Source organism: Pinus tabuliformis, chromosome 9 (genome assembly GCF_031772625.1).
Source record: "Pinus tabuliformis cultivar Carrire ecotype Pingquan chromosome 9, CPIR1, whole genome shotgun sequence".
NCBI lineage: Eukaryota > Viridiplantae > Streptophyta > Pinopsida > Pinales > Pinaceae > Pinus > Pinus tabuliformis.
Genome location: NC_142307.1, coordinates 1,995,530,802 through 1,995,539,484, shown reverse-complemented (window position 1 = coordinate 1,995,539,484; position 8,683 = coordinate 1,995,530,802). Strand labels below are relative to the sequence as shown.

Sequence of the window (8,683 nt, the reverse complement as noted above, 5' to 3'; positions counted from 1 at the left end):
TTCCCTAGAATTAGAATACTAATATAATAATACTATGATCATAACGAATATTACTTTTATTTCCAATATTAATAATAATAATATATTAATAACGATGATAATAATACTAATATGAATGATTTAGTATATTTAATATTACATTTAATAATATACATAGATCTATTATTACTTATTCATTTTTATTAGTTTTATATTAATTAGTTACACTAGTCATTAATAATAAGTTGAATACCTCCGGATGCGGGTGACTCGCCAGCGGATTAACGTGATGGGACAGGGGTGGAGCGATCTTGAATGCCACCTGCCCGCCCTGTACAGCGAAGATTATAGCCGGACGATGGATGATCCTTGGCATTTGGGTATCGCAGCGTTTAACGGCTTCACTGCAGGCGACTTTGATACTACCAACCTGTCCTTCGATATGATTTTCACCTCCGCACGCTCTGATTTGCTCTGGACCTCGGCTCTCTTGAATGCCATAGTAATGGCGGGTGCAATTCGAGGCAGGAATGAGGGTAATAAATCTAGCCTCCGCCATGGGATCGCTCTGGAGCCTCTTATGTCTTGTTGGTCGGGGTATGGCCTAGTGGATGTTGGCTCTGATAGACCTGTAGTGCTGCCTCCGCCAGTTCCCTGGATTTTCTCTAAGGCATCGGGCTCTCGTCTGGTTGAACGTTTGATTTGCCAGTGTTCTGCTACTGTAATTGTTTGGTCTTGTTCCCACAGCGCCGCTGTCGCTTTCGTAATGCCCCGTCGGCGCCATAGGATGAGATGTCGCAGAGGCACTCCGCGGCGGGCGCCCTCTAGCCCGACCTCCAGTTCTCCCTCCCTCTCCAGTGATTTCACTTCTGGCCATTACCCTCACACTCGCAGTGGGAGAGGGCGTCTTCATCTGCCCAGCCATTACCCTGAGCCCCGTCCTCCAGACTCCTCGTCCTCGCCCTCTTTCGGCTCTGCGATTTTCACTTTCAATTGCTCCCTGAATCGTCCCAGGATTACTGCTCATGTTTCGGTGTTCTTTCTCGAGGAAGCCCAGGAGGTGGGAGAGTCCAGCTCTCATCAGGAGGGTCCTGGTTCGGTCTCTGTGCAGGCTGCGGAGGTTCCAGCGAGCAATGCTATTGACATGGTGATGGAGCCAGCGGCCCAGGGTCCGTCTGAGAATGATGCTGCTCGTGCTCGGGATCCGCCTGACTTCGGCTGGTGCAGAATCGTGGAAGAGCTTCCTGATGCTTAGTTCTTTCTCTGCTGCTTTGTTTTAGGTCATGTGGCCCATTATAGAGGGCAAATTTTTGTCACTGCTGATAATTTTTGTTAATGCTGATAAGCTAGGGTTCAAATGCAAGTTTTTTGGAATATCTGTAAGCTCTGTAATGTCCAGAAGGTCATCTCTGGTTCCCCTGTGTGGGATTGGATTACAAGGTCTCGTCCAAATTCTCTGTCTTGGGCAATTTTTTCTGTTTCTATCTGCCTCTCCTTCTGGGCAGTTGCTTTAGACTTCGGTCATGATGTAATTGTACCCCTTTAATGTGAATAGATTAGCTTTATTTAGAAAAAAAATAATAAGTTGAATACTATGACATTATTATAATAATATTTATTTTTAATTATTATTAATTCCTTCCGATTACTAACAATGAGTATCCCTAGATATATTATTTCTAGCCTAATATCTCCTAATATCTTTTTTTTTTCCACTGGAAAAATCCGTAACATTTCATTAATATGAAAGATTACATATGTAGATGCTTATCGCATATGCCATGTTCACTGATATCTCTGTACATTTTACAAAAAATTGCATGAGTATGCTGATTGGTTTTACCGCTCAGATTTGTGCTGTGTAGGCTGTAGAGATTTTGATGCCTTATTGGCATCCTTCAGTCTGTTACAAAAAAGATTATACAAAAAACTGTCATATATAGTGCTGCTGTCATACTGCTGATATAAGTTAAGTCGCATGTAGACCCACTGTAGGGTATCCCGGGTCTATATATGGGCGATGATAAAAATTTTGTTCCTGTTGGTCCAAAATCTCGGATATCTCCCAATATCCTTGTTCCATCAGCGCGGCCTCCTTGGAAAGTTTGTCAGCATCCTGGTTATGTTCCCTGTAGATGTGTGAAACAGTGATATGGTTAAAAGCCTCTTTGAACTGAAAGACTTCATCAAGAATGACGCTGAGTGTGTGCATGTGACATGTAGAAATATTATTGAACCAATTTATGATAATCTGTGAATCCCCATATATGTTGATGCTAGTGCAGTGATGGCTTAAAGCAAAGTGTAGCAGGTGTCGCAGGGTTATGAGCTCAGCAAAATTGTTTGTTCCAGCACCCAATCCCGCTTTAATGTTGTAGGAGTGATTTTCAGTTAAGTGCAGGATGAAACCACCCCCACAACTTTGAACATTGGCAACTCCGTCAAAATATGCCCAAGGGGTACCCTGATCAATGATGGGGGGAGGGTTTGGCCTGCGTATTTTTGGGGGAGGCGGATCCGGAAGCTCATTGAAAGCAGAGATAATGCCAGCCTCTATAAGGGGCCAGTGGATGGCCTTCTCTTCGAAGATCATTTGGTTCCTTGCTTTCCAAATGGACCAGTTAACTATAATGGGCAAGTTTGCCGCTTTCGATCCCTTGTGTCTTTTGTCCCATTCGATCCAAGCGTTTATAAGATCAGTACCACTCCATTCCCCTGTGAAGTGTGTAAATGGTTTTATATTATTCCATACAAGCTGTACAGAATTGCATCGCAGGAATAGGTGCTCTGTAGTTTCACTATCGGCTTTGCACAGAACACATCTCGTCGGTCCATATTGGGCACGGCGCATAAGATGTTCTCCCGTGGGGATTCTATTCCTGAGGACACACCATGTAAAGAGTTTCGATCGAGGCGAGGCTGTTAGCTTCCAAATATTCTGCCACCATCTGTCTAAGACTTCAGGTTTCCTCTGCTTGATTAACTGGATGTAACCCTCCTTTGGTGTGTATATCCCGCTGTCAGCCTGATGCCAAACAAGTTCATCTGATCCCTCAATTATTCTGATGTGGGACTCCATCAGGGCCGCACAATATTCGCGCCAAGTTGTGTGCCATCTCTGCGGGAGGTTAAGTTGGGTGGCTGTCTTCCAAGCCTGATGGAAGATATCAGATTGCTCTTGATTTGCTATCTGTGCAATCACCCTAATGCCATGAGCTGTGAGGAATTCCACCAGCGCTTGTGGAAGCAGATCTCTCCCACCACTACCACTCCAAGGGTCTATTCCTATACGTGCTCTGTCTCCATTCCTTATTCACCATACTATGTTGTTCCTGATGAGCGGAAGAGAATATCTCCTAATATCATTATTAAATATGATTATCTTTTCACCTAAATAACTCATGATAAATATTAAAATAATATTTTAACATAATAATATTATTTAATCAAACATGTTGAATAGTCAAATTTAACCGTTCTGGGTCATTTTTCGCTGTTTATCAGGACTCTCTTAATATAGCCGGTTTTTTATTTTTTTGTTCAATATAGCCATTTTTAGTCAAACCTAGCCGTTAGATGATCTCCTCTCCCTATTTAATATGCAGCCACGATCTAATTCTTCAACTTGTCCTGACGATGAACCACACTTGTTGGTTCGAAACGCGTCCACAATTATTCTATCATGTGATTACTTTCTCAATCTTCATATAGATCACACCCTCAACTCAACAATTAATTAATTAATTAATTAATTATTTTATTTTTTATATAATTTCACTGAGTCCCTGAATTTTTTTCAAATCCCAATCCCGAAGTTTTTCAATTTTCAGTGCCGACGGGCTGATCAAACTTGGGATGGATTCTGATAGGTTTGTGGTAATGCTTGGAAAACACTCATGTCCAACACATCTTGGCTATATAAATTTGGAAGGTAGTCACTGATACATGGTTTGGGTTTCCATGAAGGATCAATTTCCTTGAGTATGATTCCAACCGAGCTTCGTCCTAGGCTTTACACCCAATCCAACAATGGCAATGCCAATGTCAATTCCCTTTACAAAGATGCAAGGAGTAGGATCATTTTTTATTAGGATTGTGCTTCATCTCCATAGCGATTCAACTGCTCTAAAATTAGACGAAGCAGCAGAAGCAACGTATGATAGCAGCATTCTGAGAAGGTTGTGCAAGCAGGGCGGGTTGAAAGAGGCGCTGAAGACATTGACTGAAAACATCTCCGTAAAATCTTCTGACTATGTTTCTCTCCTGCGAGCCTGTGCTGACAAGAGGGCTCTATCGGAGACTAAATTACTGCACACCCACATGATAACGAAGATGGGATTGAAGCCAAAAAACATATTCGTACCAAACACGCTCATCAACACATATGCAAAGTGCGGGAGTTTGCAGGAGGCACGCCAAGTGTTCGACAAAATGCCTGAACGAAATGTGGTGTCATGGACTGTCATGATTGCAGCTTATGCCAAGAATGGGTTTGCTGAAGAGGCCTTGAGTTTGTATTATCAGATGCAAAGGACAGGCAGTCGGCCAAATCATTTCACGCTTGCCACTGTTATCTCAGCTTGTGCACAATTGGGCGTTCTGCAACGTGGGAAGGCAGTGCATGAAGAGATCAACAGGAGTGGATTTCAAGATGATGTTTTCGTGAGTAGTGGTTTGATAGATATGTATGTTAAATGTGGAAGTATAGATGATGCACGCCAAGTGTTTGATAAAATGCCTGAACGAACTGCTGTGTCATGGACTGCTATTATTGCAGGGTATGCACAGAAAGGGCACATTGATGAGGCGCTGAGGCTTTTTCAGCAAATGCCCGGGAGAAACATTGCTTCATGGAATGTTATGATTGCAGGGTATGCACAGAGGGGACGTGTTGATGATGCCATGAAGCTCTTTGTAGAAATGCCTGAACGAGATGTGGTTTCTTGGACTTCTATGATTGCAGGGTATGTGCAGAATGGATATGTTGATGAGGCTGTTGAGCTGTTTGATAGAATGCCTGAACGAGATGCAGTTTCCTGGAATACAATGATTACGGGATTTGCACATAATGGGCTGGCTGAGGAGGCCATTAAGCTGTTTGACAGAATGCCTAAACGAGATGCAATTTCCTGGAATGCCATGATTTCTGGCTATGCCCAAAATGGGCGGTTTGACAAAGCCTTGGAGCTCTTTAGACAAATGAGAGTCTCTGGTGTGAAGTCACACCCAGACACCTTTGCTAGTGTTCTTCCAACTTGTTCCAACTTGGCAGCTCTGGAACACGGTAGAGTGATACACGCAGACATAATTAAAGGTGGATTGCAGCCAAACACATTTGTGGGGAACGCTCTGATTGATTTGTATGCTAAATGTGGAACCATAGAGGATGCATACACGGTATTTGACAAAATGCCTAGACGGGATGTGGTTTCATGGACTGCAATGATCATGGGACATGCAATTCATGGCCGTGGGAAAGAGGCCTTACAGCTCTTTGAACAAATGCGTTTATGTGGAACAGTCCCAGACCATGTGATCTATGTTGGTGTCTTGTCTGCGTGTGCCCATGCTGGCCTAGTGGATGATGGCTGGCACTACTTTGATCAGATGAATAGACTTTATGATATAACACCTCTTAGAGAACACTTTTGCTGTATGGTAGATCTTCTTGGTCGAGCTGGTAACCTGTATATGGCAGAAGATTTGATCAACAAAATGCCTATGAAACCTGACTCTGCCGTGTGGGTGTCTCTGCTCGGTGCCTGTAGAATTCATACCAATATAGAGCTAGGGGAACGTGTGGCAGAACACCTTTTTGAACTGGATCCTAAAAACATTGCAACTTATGTGTTACTTTCAAATATCTATGCAGCCGCAGGCAGGTGGGATGACATTGAAAAAGTGAGAAAATTGATGAAAAAAAGGGAAGTAAAAAAGAAGCCTGGCTGCAGCTGGATTGAGGTTAATAAACAGGTATATGCATTTGCGGCAGAAGAGCAATCACTTCCGCAGATGGAGGAAATTTATGTAGAGTTGGACAGATTGTCTGGGGAGATGAAGGAGGCAGGCTATGCACCTGATACAAGATTTGTACTAAATGATGTGGAGGAGGAACAGAAGGAACATAACCTTTCCTATCACAGTGAAAAGTTGGCAATTGCATTTGGGCTCATCAATACAGCCCGTGGGACACCTATCAGAGTCATTAAGAACCTTAGAGTGTGTGGCGATTGCCACACTGCTATCAAATTCATCTCCAATATTTCTGTACGGGAAATTGTAGTTAGGGATGCCAGCCGATTCCATCATTTCAAAGATGGAAATTGTTCTTGTGGGGATTATTGGTGAACATGGAGACAAGTTTAGGTGTCATTGGAATCTTGCTTTTCCGAAGCAAAGCTTGATGTGTTTCAGTGGATGTTCGTGGCCTAGACTTGGAGGGCCATTGTATAAGATGCTTGTTGATCAGAAATTAAGATTACTGGAATTCGAATCATAACCAGTAATCTAACAGGCCATACATCCTTCACGCAAATTAATTAAATTATCCTTAATTTTCTCTTGAAGCTAAATCTGGTATCAACAAAATGATAATGTGTCACACAGTTAGGGATTTTTAAGGGTCGAGGTTTGAAATTCGCTGTATCTCAATGTTCTTTTTAAACTCATTGAGGTTCATCGATTCTAAACACTGAACTGGAATGAACCATTCTGGAAGGCAAATTCCTTAGGTAAAATGCTAAATCTGATTTTGAATTCACCCCAAATTATTTTTTTCCAATTTATATGGAAAAGAAGGGGTCAGTGATCCTAACTTCTGCGTGCATTCATTCGTCCCACTGCCCTCTGATGTCACCCTACCCACACAATTGTTTCTGCTCTTCAGATGTTGCCTGCCCATGCATTACTGTCTGCTTCTCCAATTCTTCTCTGATTCATACACCTTTATGCCAAGGCAAGTCATTCCACTGCAGCTCGGTTCTTCCTGGACAGTAGTGAGCCCAACTCCAGACAATGAACGGTGAGCCCAATTCTTCATGGACCAAGCCCAATTTTTCTGCGTAAACGTGGGTTTGATTCTTTTTGGATAGTGGACCATGGTGAGCCCAATACTTCTTGGACTGAGCCTGATTCACTGGACAGTGGTGTGCTGAATTCACTGGAGCCCGATTCTACTTCTACTCATACTCTGTGGAGTTTGCAATGTATCTTGGTTAGTATTTTTTGTCCCCACTCCTCCATTGTAGAGTTCAAACACTGTATTAAATTTTAATCACCAGATGAAAGCAGGCACATGCCATGAGTGTGATGTAATAATCATCATATTCATAGCATATGCCTGCTTTTGTGCTTCAAATAACCTGTAGGCTGTCCACTTTCTGTGGGTGTTGTAGCTTGCAGTCTTATTGTTCAGTGACAGTCTTTTTATTTTCCAGGTGGAAGGTCAGTGTCCAACTCCAGACAGAGATAACTAGAGCCTAGAGGCAGGGACACTTCACTACTTACGGAGGAGATATTTAGTTCAAAGCTCAGACGAAGACTCTCCTGAAGGCTGAAATGTCCAACGTCCAAGCAGGTTTCTTTCTCATATAAACTGTTTATTTAATTTTAATTATCAATAGTAGTTTTTGTTCAAAACTTCAATAACTACACTCTCAAAACATTTAACAAACCATGAAAAAACAATTTGAAATTTGATTTATGAAAACAAACTATCTGGAAACCTTTACTTTGGCACCTCCAATATCAACAATAGAATGATGGAAACATATGTAAAACTGTCTGACCCTAGAAAACCTCTGAAATGCAAATTATGTGCTCATCCATCTTTTCAGGTATTTAAAAAGAGTGACGGACCACCTACTTTCTATAACCAATGGTAACAAAGGTGGTGTTGAATGTTGCAAAGGGATGTCAGCAGAAGTCAGAGAGATGGCTGAAAAGTACCATGAGAGAATATAAAAAATTAAGGAGATGAAAAAACAAGAAGCAGTTCATTCATGTAGATATTGCAAGGATGTGCACCCCCATTCCTTCATTTTCGTCAAGCATTGCTGGAAATTTATCTAGCTAGAGTAATCAAGTAGGACAACAACATCAAACTCCCTTTCGAAATTCATAAGGATATAAGAAGTTGTTGATGTTCTCGAAGACTTGTTTTTGAATCTGCTATCCCATTGAATGTGGTCAAAAGCGCATACTTCAATGCATGTAAGAAGATTGCAAATTCTGGAAAGGGATATTTACCTCCCAGTTTTGAGACAATAAGGACCACTCTTCTTAAGAGGTCAAAAGAAAAGGTGACAAGTAGATTGTCTAAGATCAAAGATTTTTGGAAACACACAAGTTGCATAGTTTTAACAAATGGTGGTTAGACATGGGTTATAGGCCATAAATTATTGTGTTGGTTTATTACCCTAGGGGCTTTTGAGGTAGTTGATGCAAGAGATTAGGAGACTTTGGAATATATATTCAAGTATTTAGAGAGCGATTCTTGAAGTTAGGAAAGAAAATGTGATCCAAGTTGTCATTGATAATGCCACAAATTGTGTGGGAGTTGAAAATTTGATAAAGGAGAAGTAGGAAATAAGTTTTCCACTTCATATTTAACCATCACCTCACATTGAGTATGTAGTGGAAAGCTGCATCTAGAGAACCATTGAGGCCTTGCCAATATCATATTTGCCACACATTATATTTCTTT

At 41.6% G+C, this 8,683-nt stretch overlaps 1 pseudogene; it reads left to right on the top strand.

Moving 5' to 3' along the window:
* Window positions 1–3,795: 3,795 nt before the first annotated feature.
* Window positions 3,796–7,067, top strand: LOC149157038 (pentatricopeptide repeat-containing protein At4g14050, mitochondrial pseudogene; annotated as a pseudogene).
* Window positions 7,068–8,683: the final 1,616 nt, after the last annotated feature.